This window comes from Cyrtonyx montezumae, unplaced genomic scaffold, assembly GCF_038088225.1.
Source record: "Cyrtonyx montezumae isolate F1298 unplaced genomic scaffold, pur_monq_1.0 scaffold_3, whole genome shotgun sequence".
Lineage (NCBI taxonomy): Eukaryota > Metazoa > Chordata > Aves > Galliformes > Odontophoridae > Cyrtonyx > Cyrtonyx montezumae.
The window spans coordinates 86,658,559-86,675,351 of record NW_027072034.1 but is presented as its reverse complement, the minus strand read 5'-3'; positions in this window follow the sequence as shown (position 1 = coordinate 86,675,351).

Sequence of the window (16,793 nt, the reverse complement as noted above, 5' to 3'; positions counted from 1 at the left end):
ACAGACAACTAAACAAGCCAGGCAAAACACCTTCTTGCAGAGCGAACATGTGAAAACGTGTCCTGTGCTCTGGGAAGGTAGTATGGAGGAGGACACACCTCCCACTCCAACTATCTGCAAATGCCATTAAAGACACAGTCATTATAGACTCCACCTTCTCTGCGTCAAACAAAATCATGTCACTTTACGAGCTGGAAGAAGAGTTTCTGTAAATTAGTATATGAAACTTGCATATTTCATTTTCCTTTAATTTTCTACAGTCTCTCCACACTTCTCCACACTTATTTGAGAATGAGAAGAGTCATCTCTTCATAATTATTGGTTTCTTTCGAGGTTATTAAAGCTTATCAAGCCAGTATTCACATCCAATCTTATGCAAACTCATGATGTTTCTTGTTTATAGAAATAGAAGTCACCACAAAGGAAAAGAACAATGCTTCAAGGCAAACTTGAGGAATTGCATCCTAAAATGTAAGATTCACCAAAGCATCCAGTTTTTGGAGGAGGTGTTAGGTTAAACTGTCATAATGGGAAGAGTAATTTTCTTGCTACATTGAGAGATAAAGGCAACCAGATGTTATGAGCAAAATGTGGGTTTCTTGGACAATATCAGTAATGTATTTCTCATAGTATTCTTGAGGGTGGGAGCAACTCCACTCGAAGCTAAGATATTTAGATATTGTGTATTAAGTTAGATATACTGTTAAGCGCTGTGATGGACAAACACAATGCCTGCTTTTCCAGGGCAACCAGAGTAATTCAAACAACTGCAAGCCAACATCTCAGGTGGACTCCCTAAATTGTCATGCGCTGGGGGGAGGGAGCAGGGCTCATTACAGCTTTCATTTTTCAGATTGTTGTAGATCTATCTCAACTGTTTTCTTTTACCCATTAACATGAATACAAAATTTGAATACAGCAAAAGACCGTTTTCATAATTCAAATAGAATTAATTCACAAAGCTAATAGCATGCATATGGTTTCCTACCTACATTATATCTGTTTTTATCTCTTGGTACCCATTTCCATTGCCTATGAGTCACACTTACCCTAGCTCTAATACTCAAGACATTTCTTTATCTCCCAATATTATTATAGTTCTACATGCCTCTACAAATGTTACTTGTTCCAGTCTTTTACTGCAAATTGTTTTATCCTGGATGTCAGTCATGCCGCTTCTTTGTCTCTTGGCTTCTCTTAATTCTGACTTGGACTGTTTCTGACTGATAATTTCTGATTATTGGAATGCTTTGATTTCATCCTGGCCCTACCTGAAGAATATAACAGTTGATGTAAAAATCTCCTCATGCACAATTTTTGTCTTGTGTCCATGGGCCACGAGTATCAAAGTAAGCATGAAAAAAATGCAAAACACAATTTGATCATCTATGTTAAACACAAAAGTTTCTAACAAAAAAAAAAAAAAAAAAACAATGCTAAAACCACTATGCGGTTTTACGAGATGTATCAGTATTGTATATGGCATGCTTAGCATGAATTGCTCTTTCTAGAAAATTTTGTTTTTTCTACAAAAACTGTTTAGGTAAGCCAATACATGCAAATACTTTACCCACAACCTGGAAACTCACATTTTATCATACCTGCTATAAATACAAGGAAATAAGACACTCCACTTTGACCACTGGTGGTTGTTATCTTGACACAGACACTACCTTGTGCTTCTTTTTTCTTATTCCTTTTAGGTCATCCTAGATTTTCAAAAGCAGTAACACCTATCTGACCACCCATATCTGAATGAACTGACTTTCAGTGACCCTAGATCTAAAATTAGCCTTTTTTAGCATCATGCCCAAAAAGACTACAGGAATGGTCTCTACATAGTCTTTAGCTTTAATTCTGTTGTGCCCACATTTTCTGTTCCTTCTCTGCTTCAATTATAAATCAAAGTGGCCATTATCTGACCTATTATGAAGTCATTTCAGTACTAATATAGAGATAGACATGATTTGCACAGTACATGGCATGGATTCCTTTCCTTCATAATGACCCTGACCTTACATTCCACGTTCTCACAGAACTGCTGTTAACTTTCCTGGAAGTTTTGAGTACCAGAGGTATGTAGGATTTAATCCAATATGTTTACCTGGTGATGAATCAGGATATGAGTACGTACTTTTTTTTTCCCTCTAGTTTTAACTTATAATTGCCTTAGGGAGGGAAAAGTACAAGAGTTGGATGATATGTTGAAGTTACCACAAAGAAATGTCTAATCCTAATCTTTCACAAAATACTTCAGAATGTGAATTCTGATTAGCAAGAAACGGAGATTATAAAAGGCAATGCAAAAGTAAAGAAAGTTGTTGAACCTAACAATTTAGCTACACATTGTAAAGTCCCTCCTTTCTATCTTCTGAAAAGATTTTAAAGGACTCCATTGGGCACAAAAAAGAATGTAATGGATAGAATCAGGAAAACTTACACAAAATTACTTTTGAAGAGAAAGGAAAGGAACTCATTTATTGTTTATGATTATCTGAAATTCTCTTTCCACATTTTTGAAATTCGCTTTCCACATTTGCTCCCAAAAACAATGTTAAGCATCTGGGAAATACAGTAACATGACTACAGCACCATACATTGAGAAACCAAGCTGACTAGTAGAGCCAAGCCATGTTTTCTCTGTCGTTGATAAGCACTGTCCCAAACTTTTCTACACTAAGATTTGACTGTTTTGCTGTCTCAGAGTCAGGTTCAGAGTCACAAGCTCTTATTTTTCTACTGCATCTATCTCTCTCTTGTTCTGTATGTTGGTTTTTTTGTTTGTTTTTTTTTATTTTTGAACCACATATATTCTCAAATCTTAAGAATTATATTAAATTTTCCATTTTTTGCTTCAATTCACAAATATCTTTCATCTTACCCCTCGCAAAAGTTTGTTCTTAAAAAAAATCCCACTTTTGAAATTACAAGAGAAATTTTATCATTTCAACATTGATGATAACAGTGTATGGATTTGCATAACAGGGTTTAGGCTACCATCTTAAGACCAACTGTGGAAGTGCAGCCTACAGCCGTACTTCAATCTGTTGACGTTGCCTCAGTACATTACAGATTGTACTGTAGTTACTTGTCTGAAGTCGCAGCATCTAAGAAAAGTTCCAAGATGTGAGATGTGGGAGAAAAGAATGAGAGAAACATGAATACACAAAAAAAGTAGAGAAAAAGATCAATTTCTGTGTACACACAGGACACAAATCCAAGAACTCATCAGGCCAGAAATTAATAGTAGTGCAATTTTTCCATGTGTACAATAGATAATATTCCATCTGAAAAGGCTGTACTAACAACAAGCCAGCAACTGCTTAGTGTATTGCAGATACATTAAGAAACCCTGGTGGATTGTGATATTTCCAGTCATTCAAGTTATAGCATCTTACTAGAGTAGCAAAGTAAAATCAGGTTGTAGATGACTGTATGCAAATGCATGTTATTATGTACTGTTTAATCACACAACTGAATGGTGATATATATCCATGTGAAACAAAGTAATAGAAGAAAATTACTAAATATTCCACGAGTTTTGAGGAATTCTTATCTTCAGAAGATTTCAACTACTGTAAAAGTATGAATTATATTGCCACCAGTAAATCACAGATAGCTCAGAAATAGAAATGTATTGACAATGTATTGTTAATTATAAACAATATTATTAACCAATAAATATAAACAATAAAATTGTTTTATTTATATTGATAAACTATATCAGAGCATAGGTGTCCTTTAGGGATTTAGTACATATTACACAAGCAGCCATGATTCTGAGAATCTGTCTCTTGGGTTGAAAGAATGCACAAGAATCAATGCAAGGTTGTTTATAATTCAACATTAGGCTGATTATCTTAAATAATAGTGTGTGTTGTGGGTGAATGTGTGTGGGTACAAAGCCTAGTTAAGTAGAGATGGGAAGTGAACTTCTTGATTTGGGGTGGCAGAAGTAAGGCCAACTACTCGTGAAGAATAGCAGGAGAGGCTCAAACTCAGAGACCTCAGAAAAATGAATCCATCCTGTATTTTTTAAGTCTTAGCCTGCAGTTAACTGGGGTACTATATCAAAATAGCAGATAATCAAATATGGATTGTGACTGGTTTATTTTGAGTGGCAGCAGGAGACACAATACTTGGAGCAAACAGCTCTGAGTTACACTATTGTACAAAGCATCATGAGGGAGTACTTAAAAATAAGTTTTAATAGAAAAGGGAGAATTTTGAAGGTAACTCTTAATGACATGGAATCAGTTTTGATCTTGGCTAACATGGGAAATCTGGGTCCAGTTAAAAAGTTCCTTAGTAAGACTCACACTGCTTGCTGATGGCTTGGTAGAGCCATTCAGCTACACATCACATGTCACAGGGCATGCTACAATCATCCTATGATCTGTGAAATCCCAAAGAAGAGTTAAAATATTTTACTTCTATTTATTTCACTTCCACTCTAGGGAAATTCCTTTATACTATAGGAGCACAAGATTTTTCCTTAGTTATAGTTATACCTGTGTTAGGCAATGGGTTCCAATAATCTGGACTGGACCTCAAACTTACTTGTCACCATGGGTCTTCATAGTGGACCTTGGTTACCATCACTGGACTTCAAATGGACTAACTTCCTAGCTTTAGCTAGGAACTACCTCATCACCACAAAACTGTCCAATGATCCAGGGCTCTTCTTCTGGCCTTACTCGCTTTGTACAGGTACTATGGGGCTAGGCCCTGGCAAACAAGGCTCTTGTACTTCCTGGTGTGCAATTATTTTTCATTGAAGACCCCATGTAGATCAGGAGAAAGCTCACTCTGAGGGACCCTTTGCAGAGATGTAAAACCGTGACAAAAAACCCATTGGAAAAGGAAGGGAGCCCCAGCTCTTCCCTGAACGGGAGTTATCGAGCTCCTGAAGCACGGCGGCACTGACTCGGTCTAAGCGGAGCTAGGAGTGACGGCAGTCAACCTCCCCCCCTCCCCCGCCCCCAGCGCAGGTCGGCAGGTCCTTCAGAGCGCAGCGAACTGAAAGGACAAGCAAGGCGTGGCTTGGGACTGTTCCTCCCCAGTCGGGAAACTGGTTCACCTGTCAGCTGCCTCCCCGGCTACAAATTTAGCTATGGTCTCCACTAGGCAGAAGGCTCTTACCAAAAAGAGTGTGGTGGCCCAGACAGAGTGCCTCCCCAAGAATCTGGCTGTTCAGGTCTGTGGCAGCAGGGAGTGTCTGAGCCTGTTGCTGCCAGTGGAAGGCAGCAAGGATGATACCACCTGTATGAGGTGTGAGCAGGTGGAAGAATTCTGGTGGCAGAATTCACGGAAGAGGTGGAGAGGTTAAGGAGCATCAGGGAGTGTGAGCAGGAGACAGACTGATGGAGTAACTCCCTGACATATATGCGAGAAAGGCACTGGAGTGATACTCTCCAACCAATTGTGGACCCCCTGCCCTATCACTGTTGAGCAAGAGGAGAAGACATAAGAGATAGGGAGGAATTGGAACAAGTCTCAGCTTGATGTCACAGGCAAACCCATTCCCTATCTGATTCCCCAAGCGCCTCTACGTAATAGGTTTGAGGCTCTGGTGGATGGTCTGCTTGACCAATTTCATCTCCATTTATAACCAGCTGACCAGCCTTGTGGATGAGTGAAAGGCTGTTGGCATAGTCAACCTAGACTTCAGCAAGGGCTTTGACACTATATCCCATAGTATTCTCCTGGGGAAGCTGGCAGCCCAAGACTTGGACAGGTACACTCTTTGTTGGGTAAAGAAGTGGCTGTAGGACTGGACACAGAAAGCACTGGTGAATGGAATTAAGTCCAACTGGCAACTGGTCATGAGTGGTATTCCCCAGGGGTAAGTATTGGGATCTATCATGTTTAATAGCTTTACTGACAGTCTGGATGAGGGAACTCAGTGTAACCTCATTAAGTCTGCAGATGACACCAAACTGGGGAAGGGAGTTGGTCTGCCTGAGACTAGGAAGGCCTTACAAAGTGACCTAGATTGATGGGCCAGTGGGATGAAGTTCAACAAGACCAAAGTGTCAGGTCCTGCACTATGGTCACATCAACCTCATGCAAGCTACAGGCTTGGGGCAGAGTGGCTGGCAAACTGCACAGAGGAAAAGGATCTAGGGGTGTTAATAAATGCTCAGCTGAACATGAGTCAGCAATGCCCAGGTAAGCAAGATGACCAATGACCTCCTTTATAAGAAATAGTATAGCCAGCAGGAGCAGGGAGGTGCTGTACTCAGTTCTGGTGACAATCTAGGCGCAGTAGCAACTGTCTGTCTCCATTTGAATTGTGGTGGTTTGTTCTGCTCCCCATCCCAGACTTCCAGGTAAGGAGGGAAGAGTTATCCCAAGGATAACTGGTCTGACTATTAAAGACAGATGTAAAGAAGTCATTGAGAACCTCAGCCTTTTTCTTATCCTCAGTGGCCGCATTCCTTGCCATATTCAGTAAAGGCTGGAGATTCTACTCAACCCTCCTTTTACTGTTAGTGTTTCTGTAAAAATTTCTGTTTGAATACTGTGTTCAGTTTGGGACCCCTTGCTATTAGAAAGACACTGAAGCTCTAGACCATGTTCCGTGAAAGGCAACAAAGCTGGTGTGGGGACTGGAGCACAAGTCTTATGAGGAGCAGCTGAGCAAACTGGGATTGTTTAGTCTGGAGAAGAGGAAGCTCAGGGGAGATCTTAATGCCCTCTACAAACCTGAAAGGAGGTTGTAGTGAGGTGGGGGTTGGCTTCTTCTCCCAGGTAGTGGGAGAAGTGATGGAACAATGGGTAATACCCTCAAGTTGCACCAGGGGATGGTTCAGGTTGGATATTAGGAAAAACCTCTTCTCTGAAAGAATGGTACTTTGGCACTGGAGTGGGCTGCCCAGGGAGGTGCTTGAGTTGCCATCCCTGGAGATGATTAAAGAACGGGGTAGATGTACTACCAAGGAACAGGTGGTAGTACATTAGTGGACAATATTGCTGGTAGGTGAATGGTTGAACTAGATGACCTTAGATGTCTTTTCCAATCTTAATGATTCTGATAATGCTCAGCTCCCAGTCCCTTGTGGTGTGGCCAGCCCCTGCTGCTCCATAAAATTTCCTTCACAATTTGAGAAGTCCTGTTCAGACTTCTGCACTTATTAGTGTTAGTATTCGAATTATAGTATGGAAGATTGTCCCCATGAAGTCTTGACCTCTTCTGAAAGCTTTGGCAGTAGCAAGAGACCACAGGAAGAGGACAGATGTGGCTGCAAATTCTGCAAAAATAATTTGGTCAACCTACTGTTCCTGGAAGTACTATTAAAGTAGAAATAAATATTTATACTTATGTGAACATGTTGCATTCATCGACAGAAAGTAAATAATCACTGAAATGTGACAGAATCATCTTACAGTGTGCAACGGGCTACATATAGAATTTCCCTTGTAGAGAAGTGGTAAAGTAGTCAGTGCTTTATTGCAGTAATAATTGGAAGGCCTTTGATTAAGTAAGTATATTAGAGCTAAACAGGCAGACTAGAGAAAAGGTCCCCTCTGAGAAAGAGCAGAGAATCTAGAAATGTTCATCTCTTGTACGTTATCCTGGAGAATTATATTTATTAAGCAAGTTGCTCAGAGTCAGTCTTCGTCTGTTAATTAGCTTTGGTTAGCTAACCAAGGGGAGGATCAGGTTCCTGATCTGGACACTGTACATCGACTGTCACTAAGTACGAGACTCAAGACTCAGTCCAACAGCTTAGAAAAAAACATAAACACGTTTTATTTTAGTTATTCCCAACAGTACTGGTGGTAGTCTTAGTATTTAAACTGCATATCCATGAAACATAACAAGAGCTGACATAAGGGTAGTGTATAAGCTTTGACATATTCCTGTCCTATATAAGTGAAAAATGAGAGATCACTAACTACCTTTGATTGGATTGATAAAGTTTATTCACATTGCTAATGGTTTTCATACAAATGTATTCGAAGTACAAAGAGTACCTTCAGTGAATTTACAGATGACATCACATTAGATGGAGTGACTGAAATACTGAAGAACAGGGCTATCATTCACGAAGTCCTTGATATGACAAAGTTACAGGTCGACAGAATACTCATGGAGTTCAACAAAAAGATGTGCAAGCCTATTTCTGAGATGGAAAAAACCCTACAGGCTACAGGAAAGATCACCTGACGAGCATCTGCAGAAAATGTCTAATCAGTCTCTAACTGCCTTAGAACAGTGTTATAGAAAGGATTGAGCCCGACTCTTCTCAGAGGATGAAAGACAGGAATAAAAAAATTCAACACTGCAATGAAGGTGGTTCAGTAGTGAAATAGGTTGCCGAAGGGAGGCTGTAAAATTTATTTCAAAACTCAGTTATACAACACTGAGCAAACTGACTGAATTTTAATATTAATGCTGCTTTGACCAAGGAGAGAGTGCAGCCTCTTTAAAAGCTATGAATATATTTAAGTGCTTTTAAGGACTGACTAACTATTTAAAAATTATCTTAACTGATTAACATGTGAACTTCTTGTATCTGACCATTACCTATTTACTGATGTTAATATATGCCACATTTGTAAAGCCATTCTTCAAGCATTAATCAAAGCAGCTTTTGGAGGTGAATAAACATCCAAAAACATGACTCACTTGTCCTTCGGATATTTTTGTGTGTGAGCCAACTCTATTAGTATTTTCACACAGAAGGCCTGAACACTATTTAATAACAATTCAGTTCATAGTATAATAATGAGTTATGTCTAACTAAAAAAAACATTGGACTTAGAATTATCAAAGAGCTGAAGCTAAATCTCTAATTTCCACTGAAAAATAATTTTAGAAGACAGACCTTATGAAAAAAAAAAAAAGAAAACAAAATCAGTTTGTAGCATTTATTTTTAATTACTTATGAAGTTAGATGAATTGGGCATGGAATTTTGTTAAAATAAACTGGCATTGTTTTGATTTGCAAAATGAAGAATTTGTCTACCAAAGCACCTGGAAAACTATTTTTCCCAGGAGTTATCCAACTTCTGTTCTTCCACAAAATACTTTTAATCTTGACCTATTTGGAATACAAACATACTAATGGTCAAACTGCATTGTAATCACAAAAATGTGCTTTGTATAAGCTAAAAGAATTATTACACAGAATCCAGTGGAAACTAATACTGCTACAAGCAAATAAATTAATTCATGTAGAAAAGCTGCTCCAAAAGTAATTCCTCCTATTTTATTATGTTGTCCCTTAACATCAGAGTTGGATGTTGGTGACATGGCAGTAGAGGCTGAACTTTCTCAACAGTATTCCATTACATTTTGGTGCTGTGCAACAGATGGTAACAGAGAGGCAGCCTGACAAAATGGCGTCTGACATGGAAGTACATTTGAAGCACAGGCATGGAATTGAATTTCTTCATGTGGAACAAATGGCACCCATTGACGTTCATCAATACTTACTAAATTTTTCTGAAGACCAAACAGTGGATATGAGTGCAGTGAGTTGAGAGGTGGTGCCTTTCAGCAGTAGCAACAGTGATAGTGACAGATTTTTACAACTGTGGCATGAAGATTCTTGTTCATGGCTGGCAAAAAATCGTAACTGATGGTAGTGGCTATGTTGAAAAATAGTATTTTGTATCTGAGAGTTTGCTATATCAGTTCTCTTTGTAACTATTTGTCATTTCATAGAAATAAATTGGGGCATTAGTTTCAGAGTGACCTATGTATTTCACCACTACAGACCGAAGCGTAAATTTACTTCCTTTCTCTGTAGTCCTGTATGACCCATTCTATTTCTTAATATGATAACTCTTGAAATATGTATTGTCTCTATTAACACTGGGAAGAAGCAATTTATCACCTGCTCCTCATGATTTCACTGGGAATTCAAAGCCATTATTCCGCTGAAAATAAAATGTAGTTTTCTTTGCAGTCCTAAGAAGAGACCTCTTGTGATATTCATTCAAACTTACCACTTAGAGCAGAATCTTCACAAATTCTGGATCACATCAGCTGGAGCTCTTGGATACTTGATTTCCCATTAATACAGCAAGGTAGCAAGTATTGGGGGCACATAATTGCCCATCTTCCAATTTTAAGCCTGTAAGATAAGAGATCATTTCTTTAGAACCACTGTTAGAACACTGTATCTGGGTGACCTTCATCCAAACCCTGGGGAAAAGATTACAAAGTATTTTCCCATGTGAGCATCCCCTTTGCACCCACGGCATTTTTCCATAATTTGCTCTTTGGAGTCATGAAGTTTACTGAAAAAGAATGGCTAACTGAACACACCTATTTCATTTGACTCCTCATATATATAGGAATGTCAGGGAAAATTGCTGAGTTTTAAAGCTTTCTCTGCCTCTGAAGTCCCTTCTGAAGACAGCTACCAACATTAACTCATAATCCATTCTCATCTTATGTCACAGACAAACTTAATTTGAAAACTGATTATTTCTGTTATGGACCAGATCATTCATTCAGCGTTTTAGTGCCAGAAGTATAATGTAATCTCTTGCTCCATTCTTCTTTAGGCCTTGTAGTCCTTTTAATTTTTTCTAATTCAGATATTTATTTTTTTCAACAGTTTGAAATATTTTCATTTCCATCATCGAGTATTGAAACTCTGATGCCTGCTTCTTTGTCAGAAGTAGTGTAAAGTGAACTTGGAGGATAGGGATTATGCATATACAGTCAGTAAGCTAATGCTTATAAAACCTGTAGGCATTATTTTGCCATGTCATTTCCACTGTTCACAAAACAACTGTTTTGCAGATCCATATTTCATAGACACATCTATCTCCATACCATTTTTTAGATAAAATTGTGTGGTAAATGGTACATTATGGTCAAGGAGAAGTTTGGAATTGACATTTTCTGATTATTTTTGTAAAAACTGAAGTAATGATTCTGACAATATCATTATCATTATCTTTATTTAGCATTACCTGTGTGAGACATACAGAGAAATGATAATCTGATAATGAAGTATAATTTAAAACTAAATAATTTAAATGGGTAGACATTATCCCACAATTATCTATACTATGGGAGAGATATATACTGTAATTTTAGCCAAATGAAAAAAAAAAGTCTTTAAAAAACAGAAGTAACTTACAATATGGCTCAGGAAAAAAAATTCTACAGTTCTAAGAATAGTTCTCACTACAAATAAGTATATATAATTTCTACCATTTTAAAATTAATTTTCATCTTTAGCATCAGTTCTATAATATTACTTGTACTCTCTGTAATGTTACTTTTTTTTCTATGAAACTATATAAAATATTTTTATATTAGTAATAAGTTTTTGTATTGTATAGAAACAGTGAACTTTCCAAGCCATGAAGGGAAAGACCTAAGAATATATCTTTTAATTATGTAATTTCACATGAGAAGGAGCTTAGAGTTGACATAAATTATTAAATATAAGACATTTGAACTTCCTCACCTTTTGGGTTAACCTTAGCGAAAACATTTGTGAATCTGCTATCTTTGGAATGAGGGAGGAGGAAAAAAAAGAACCTTCAAAACAAATTCTGCTATTTGTTTCCCAGAGCTTGCCTAGAGGAAACACACAAAGAAACTCAATATACAGGTGAGAATTGGTGCCGCAGTGTATAGCATGGCTCACATTCCAAAATGTACAGAATTACAGATTACATATTGGACATAACATTATCAAGGGTATTATGAGAATAATGTACATTCTGCTAAATTCTGTCCGTTGTTACAATTCTGAGGAGTTGTGACAGTTAGTTCTAGGGAGTATTTCTGCCATAACTACACTTCCTGAACACTTCTTGCCAGTTTGTTGGTAGTAGAAATGTATGGTTATTTTTGAAGAAGTATCTGAAAAAATTGAAGACTTTAAAGTAGATAAAGCAAATGTCAAGCACATCTACAGAAGATGTAGATAGTGCAAAGCATCTGAGATGTCATCTTTGCAGTTGTAACCATGTTTGCCTATTTCATCCTGCCACTCAGTTCTCTCAGTCAAAATGTTTTGCAGTTGAACACAAATACTTGTCTCTCCATCTCCAGACATCTTTGTTTAGATAATTCAAATCATTTAGCAAGTAATTAAATTGAAACATTAAATTTGAGGTTGATTGTTTTTTTTCCAACAAAGTGAAAGTAGAGGCAGTGTTACTGTCTGTCTTCTGACTACCTATATCAAACAGGTTAAAGACTACTTCTAACGCTCCTACTTGCTCACTTAACTAGTATACACATAGACACTACTTAAGGAAAATCTTGGCTTCAAATAAAGAAGTTTTGCAGCATCTTTTCAAAATAAAAATAGTTGCATTTAAAGGAGCTATGCAATTCCCTAAATCTGCCTATTCCATTACAGCAAGTCAGTACTGCAAACACAAGCTTGTGAACATCCAAGGCAGAAACTATGAGAAGAGTGAACAGACTGAAAGTGGAATGGTATACATCTCATGGCAAATTCAGAAGTGAAAATCACTGAGGTTAATGTAGTGTTCCATGGCCATTCAGTAAATACAACTAAAATAATAATAATAAATAAGATTACATCCTAGTAATCTTTCTGAATTGTTTTAACAATGATTTCTTTATTTAGTTACTTGAACACTAAATATTCCTCCATACTAGTTGGATGCATTGGTAGAGTTCATGCAGCTTCAGGGGTAGTTCATAAGTAGCACCTCTAATAGCAGTGAATCTTGTAGTCTTTCTTTCAAACTGCTAAATTGCCTTGGGTCTCTGTTTTGTCATTGTACTGCACTCATTTACCCAAACCAAATTAGAGTCAGAAAGATTACATCAGTGATTTGTGTACCTTATCAAATGAACAGTTGCAACATGTGGTCAACTCAGGAGCAGGTTCAAGAAAAAAACAGATTCTAGTACAATTTACAGTTTGCATAATGAAAGCATGTCAGAAGAATGTCACTGATGTTTCATGTCAAGAGAAAGGAATCCAAGGCCCTGACAACGCACCTAGTGCTTTTGCATTCCAATGGCAACTATAACATTCCTCTTTAGGAAATTTCTGTAAACACATGGAGAGTTGCCTTGCATTCTCATATGTATCCTTCATCCATCTGGAGGCCTCATTACATTACCATAATTATATGTATTAATTTCTTTAGTAAATAATCATTACTAGTTAATTAATTAATTAATTAATTAGTACATTTTTTTGCATAGACCTTCAATCATTTCACTGACTTAGAAAAACATAATTTATTGATGCTTAAGCAGAAACAGAGAAATGGAGGGATACATGCAGATTCTAAGGAAAATGACTTGCAGTGTGCTGTCACTAAAATGCTTTCTGCAGCAAGGTCTTCAAAGCCTACATTTTGCATATTCAATTGAATTTTACAAACTTTTTAATAAACTACTGTCTAGATTTCATTACTACAAAAAGAACTGTAAAAAACATTAAGTGATCCTGTTCCAAGAGTGGAAGAGAAACCTTACTGTGTTTCCATACTATCTTTCTTACAACCTTATAGATTTTTATTTTTTTAAGAATGTACTTAAGAATTGTGGCTGAACTAATAAGAAACTGAAACTCTTTGTTTTATCTTGTGTTTAAATTTGTCCAGGAACTAATTAATGGCAAAATACATAGGAATACTTTAAAACAAACATAGATCATAGTGATGGAGATTCCAACATTTGTTGATAGCACAAGGAGGTGATTGACAATTGTCATAAAGACAGACACTTGGATAAGTGAATGTGAGTCTTGAGATGACAGAGAGAAAAGTGATTCAACAGTTAAAGTTGTTGCGTGGAAGACTACTTCTCCACAAGTTATACTGCCTCCTCTGCTGCTGAAAAAGACACCAGCTTCTTCATCTATTTAAGAACAGACCTGCAAGTGGAGTAGTCTGTTTCAGAACATTGGGACTTCCACCTTAATCTTCATTCTCTTTTTTATTTTTTATTTTTCCAAAAAAATTAGAACAGTTGTTCATCTCTCTAAAATCTATATTTAAAAATGATTATCTGAATTTGTCCATAAAGCAATGTATCCTGCACTGATACTTGTTTGAACTGATTTGGAAAGATTGCTTCCTAGAAGTGATGTGTTGTCTTCAATTGCAAATAAGGGAGATTAGGTTTAATACAGGCTTGAACAATGAATTATTAAGCATCTAAATTTTTATAAGATGACTTACAGACTAACATTTGTCTCGAGCATGTAAAATCCTAATTCCACTTGTTTGGCAACCTTTTGAACATATTTCAAAGTCCTCAAGTTAATTAACATCTAATCATTAGATGATAGGTTCTAATGTAATCTCTGAGCTACTTTACCTAGGCACAAATTATGAATGTTATATAACTTTCAAGGCTACTGCCAACTTTAAAGGCAGAACCAACTCTGAAGCCATGTGGACAATCTTATTTCCTTTTCCAAAACTCACCTTAGGTAGCTTGCATATGATTCCATTGTTGTTAATATGAATAATAGCAATCAAGACAAGTGCAGTTTAAAACAGAAATGGAACAAAGTATAAGAGAGTGGCATTTATGGTCACACAATCACAAGAACATATGGTTGGAAGGGACTTCTGGGGATCATCAAGTTCAAATCCCTGCTAAATCAAGTTCCCCACAGGAGGTCGCATGAGAAGCATCGAGGTGAGTTTTGAATATCACCAGAGAAGGAAACTCCACAACCTCTCTTGGCAGCTTGTTCCAGTGTTCTGTCCCACTCTTTACTTTGAGTTCATGTTCAGATGGAACTTCCTGTGTTGCAGTTTTAGCCCGTTACCTCTTGTCCTGATGCAGCACACCACTGAAATGAGCCTAGTTCCATCCATTTGGCTGCTGCAGATGAGATATTTGTAAGTGTTGGTAAGATCCCCTCTCAGCATTCTCTTATCCAGACTGAACAGTCCCAGATCTCTCAGCCTTTCCTCATAAGACCCTCCAGGCGCCTAATCATTTTTTTATAAAATGATTATCTGAAGCTGAACTCTAGTTCCTGTCTTTCTTGAACTGAGGAGTCCAGAACTCAACACAGCTCTTCAGATTTGACCTCACCAGGACAGAGTAGAGGGGGAGGATCACCTCCCGTGATCTACTTGCCATACTCATTTTAAAGTACCCCCAAAATAACATTGGCCTTCTTGGCCACAAGGACACACTGCTGTCTCATGGTCAACTTGTCCATCAGGAACCCTTCTGCTCATAACTTCTTTTCAGCAGTTATTCCTCCCTGGGAGCAGGGCTCTATACTTGCCCTTCTTGAGCATCATCAGGTTTCTTTCTGCCCAACTCTCCAGCCTGTCCAGCTCTTGCTGAGTGGCAGAACTGCCTTCTGGTGTTTCACTCACTCCTCCTAGCTTTGTATCACCAGCAAACTTGCTGAGGGTAGACTCTACCCTTCATTCAGGTTACTGATTAAGAAGTTGAGCTAGGCCAGACCCAGCATTGACCTCTGGGGTCAGCCTTCAACCAGACTCTGTACCACTGATGACAATCCTCTGGACTCTGCCAGTCACCCAGTTCTCATTCTGTTTCACTGTCCACTTATCTATCCCACACATCTTAAGCTTACAGACAAAGAAGTTGTGGGAAACAGTGTCAGAAGCCTTGCTGAAGTCAAGGTACACAACATCCACTGATCTATCCTTATCTACCCAATCAGTGTTGAAACCATAGAAGGCATCCAGATTGGTCAAGCATTTTTTCCCCTTGTTGAATCCATGTTGATTACTCCTGATAACCTTCTCATCCACTTGCTTGGTGATAACTCCAGTATAAATCAGGGGCAGAAGTTAGGCTGACTGGTCTGATGTTGCCTGGTTTCTCCTTCTTGCCCTTTTTGAAGACTGGAGTGATACCAGATTTTGTCCAGTCTTTACACACTTCTCTCATTCTCCATGACAAAGATGTTAAAGAGTGGTTTGGCAGTCACTTACACCAGCTCCCTCAGCACTCAATGGAGCATCCCATCTATGTTCATAGGTGAGGCCAAACACGTACAAGTCTAGGGGTCTAGACTAGATGCTTCCAGAGTTCTGAAGGAACTAGTTGTTGCAATTGCCAAACCACTCTTTATACATGAAATCTTGTAGCTGTCAGGCAAAGTTTCTGTTGATTTGAAAAACTGAAACATCATTTCCATTTTTAAGAAAGGGAGAAAGGAAGACCAGAGGAACTATTATTTGGTGAGTCTTACCTCTGTGCTGGGGAAGATTATGTAGCAGATCATTCTGGAAGAGCTATTAAGGCATATGCAAGGTGAAAAGATGTTCTAAGACAGCCAGTATAGCTTCACCAAGGGCAGATCATGCCTAACCAATCTGGTGGCCTTCCATGATGGAGTGATGGTGTCCGTGGATAGAGGAAGGGCAACTGATGTCTTTCTGTGTGGACTTCTGTACATGGACCATGAGAAAATATGATGTTCAACAAGGCCAAGTGCAAGGTGTTGCACTTGGGTTAGGGAAATCCTAGATATGTCTGCAGACTGGTAGAAGAAGTCCTTAGAGTTGTCCTGTTGAGAAGGACTTGAAGGATGAAAAAGCTGGGCATTAGCCAGGTGTGTGTGCTCACAGCCTACACTACCAACAGTATCCTGGGCTGCATCAAAAGATGGGTGGCCAGCAGGGTGAGGGAGATGATTGTCTCCCTCTACTTTGTCCTTGTCAGGCTTTACCTGGAGTACTGCATCCAGGCCAGAGACCCCCAGTACAAGAAGGAATCAGAGTTGTTTCAGGTCCAGAGAAGGGCCATGTCAAACGTTTCCAAAAATGTCAAACGGTTCCAGGTGTACTGAACGGCCCTCCAGGTGAAGGCAAACTGC